Source organism: Apteryx rowi, unplaced genomic scaffold (assembly GCF_003343035.1).
Source record: "Apteryx rowi isolate R43461 unplaced genomic scaffold, aptRow1 scaffold_1047, whole genome shotgun sequence".
NCBI classification, from domain to species: Eukaryota; Metazoa; Chordata; class Aves; order Apterygiformes; family Apterygidae; genus Apteryx; species Apteryx rowi.
In genome coordinates, this window is record NW_020447250.1 from 107,722 (window position 1) to 110,274 (window position 2,553).

General features: G+C 70.2%; 2 protein-coding genes across 2 annotated transcripts in view; one reads left to right on the forward strand and one right to left on the reverse strand.

Annotated features, from left to right (window-relative positions):
* Nucleotides 1-2,553, forward strand: part of LOC112967213 (zinc finger protein 11-like) — a 108,366-nt gene that overhangs the window by 58,980 nt on the left and 46,833 nt on the right. The window lies entirely within an intron of this gene.
* Nucleotides 1-2,553, reverse strand: part of LOC112967127 (zinc finger protein 501-like) — a 109,327-nt gene that overhangs the window by 51,078 nt on the left and 55,696 nt on the right. The window lies entirely within an intron of this gene.

Consider the following 2,553-nt stretch of genomic DNA (forward strand, 5'->3'; position numbering starts at 1 on the left):
CCTTAGCCGCCGGCCCGGGGCTCTTGCGCTGCGGAGCCGGCTGCCCCTCGGACCGGCACTGGCTCCCGCTGGCCTTGCCCTGGTCGGGATCCTCCAGCGAAGGCGCCGGGGACTCGGCTTTCTCCGAACCCTCCCGGGCGGCCGCCTGCTCTTCCTCCTCCTCTTCCTCCTCCTCATTCCCGCTCGCCGCCCCGTCACCTGCAACACGGAGCGGGGCCGGGAGTCAGCCCGGCGCATGCCGAGGTCGCCCCGGGATCCTTCCCGGGATGATTTCCACGCGCCTAAACCCCATTTAAAAAATAGATTAAAAAAATCCAAGCGCATCCCCATGTCGGGGACGGAGCAGGTCACCGCGGGAAGATCAAACCCCCTGCTCAGCTGCTCCCCAAAAATCGAAAGCAGCCCCTAAACTGCCCCCCACCGTGTCCCAGCGCGGCCGGTCCCCACCGGACCGCCGTCCCGTCCCCGTCACCTCCGTCCCGTCCCCGTCACCTCCGTCCTTGGGGCTCCTGGGCACTTTCTTGCGGCTCCGGCGCTTGCCCTCCTGGCTCTGCTCCCTCACCAGCTCCCGCAGCATCTTCTCCACCTGGGTGCGGCCGGCCGTCTGCAGGATGAGCCCCAGCTGCCGGCGGAGGTCGGGATTCATGCCGCCGTCGCCGGAGCCGGCCCCGGCGGAGCCCTGCGCCACCGCCGCCGGCGGCTCCAGCTGGCTCTGCTCGCAGTCCATGTCGACGCCTGCAAGAGCGGCGCAGCCTCTGGAGAGGGCTCCGGCCGCGGAGCACGCGCCGCCACCGCCGGAAAACACCCAACCCTAGAGCCCGGCGCGGTCACCGTCCCGCTCCGGAGGGACGGCCGCGTTCCGGAGACTCACCGGAGACCATTCCCCTCCTCCGGTGCGACTCGGCGAAGGCCGTTATGCGGGGCCAGCTGATGGCGATCTCCTCCGCTGGAGGGGACACGGAGAAGGGTCAGGAGCCCGTCGCCTCCTGACGGATCTCACCCCCCGTGAGCTCCTCAAGGTGCAGCCGGCGACGTAGCCCACCCGCGGGGTCACCGYGCTCGGAGCCCATTCCCAAAGCGGCCAAGAGACCGTCCCGCACCCCCCGGAAACGAGCCCCAAACACGGGAGGGACAATGGCGTCCATCAACCCGGGAGACCCCGGAGGAACCCAGCACCTCCGAGGTGGGATTTCGGCAGGGCCCCGCGCGGGGCTGGGGCTCGTCCTTAGAGGATTGAGGAATTTAGGGGTTTCCCACCGGCTCAGCAGGCTTCAACCTGCAGACATGGATTTGTTTTCCTGCCTGTCCCCCCCCCATCCCGGCTTCTCCAGGGGGGAATTCCCGGGGGGATGCTGGCAGGAGCCACCCCTCCTTCCCGCTCGGCAAGCGCGCGGCCCCGGGACCCAGCCGCGGAGCGCCGCGACCTGCCGAGGGGCCCCCAGGTTTCCCACCCGGCCGGGAATGCAGGTTTAATGAAAAGCAGCTGGGCCTGGAATCCGCTCCGAGGCTGTCTCGCCCCCCCCCCCCCCGAGAGGGGCTCCGGCCCCGCTCGGCACCGCCGGATCCTCCCCGGCTCCRGGGCAAGGAGCCGCGCGTGGCGGCAAGCTCTCCACCATCGCTCCAGGCTGGGGAATGTCAACCGAGCCGGGGGTCCGTCCTGCCCCGTGCCGAGCCCGGAGCACGTTCCGGAGGAGAGGGAAAGGGCTGAGGGGAAATGCGGAGGAGCGCGGGAAGCGTGAGAAACAGGGAACGCAGGCGTCCGTGGCCCAGACCACATCCACCCCRAGGAGACGCAGCCCGTTAGCCCCCCTCGGCCACGCCAGAGCGGAGCCGGAGCCGACCCCGGCGATCCTCACCCAGGGAAATCACGTTCTCGTAGTTCTCCTGCATCGTGTCCTGGAGACGGGGGGGACGGGGGTCCCGGAGCGAAACGTCTCCCTCAGCCGGCAGCGCCGCCGCCTTCGGATGCTCGCCGGCCCCTGGAAGAGCCAGAGGCCCCCCGGCGCCGTGAGCACCCCCAGGCACTCTCGCACCCCCACGGGCTGCGGGGAAGCGGAGGTGTCGGCATCAGACATTCGGAGCTATGTGCCCATGGCACCCGGAACTGGGTGCCCTGATCTCCGGGATACCCAGAGCTGGGTGCCCCAAGTGCCCGGAGCTGCACGTCCCATGCCCGGAGCAGGGTGCCCAGCTCCTCAGGGTGCCCGGAGCAGGGTGCACGGTTCCTCCAGGTGCCCGGAGCTGCACACACCATGCCTGGAGCTGGGTGCCCGGCTCCTCAAGGTGTCCAGGGCTGCACATCCTATGCCTGGAGTGGGATGCCCGGCTCCTCAGGGTGCACGGAGCTGCACGCCCCATGCCCAGAGCGGGATGCCCGGCTCCTCAGGGTGCACGGAGCTGCACGTCCCATGCCCAGAGCGGGATGCCCGGCTCCTCAGGGTGCCCGGAGCTGCACGCCCCATGCCCAGAGCGGGATGCCCGGCTCCTCAGGGTGCACGGAGCTGCACACACCATGCCCAGAGCGGGATGCCCGGCTCCTCAGGGTGCACGGAG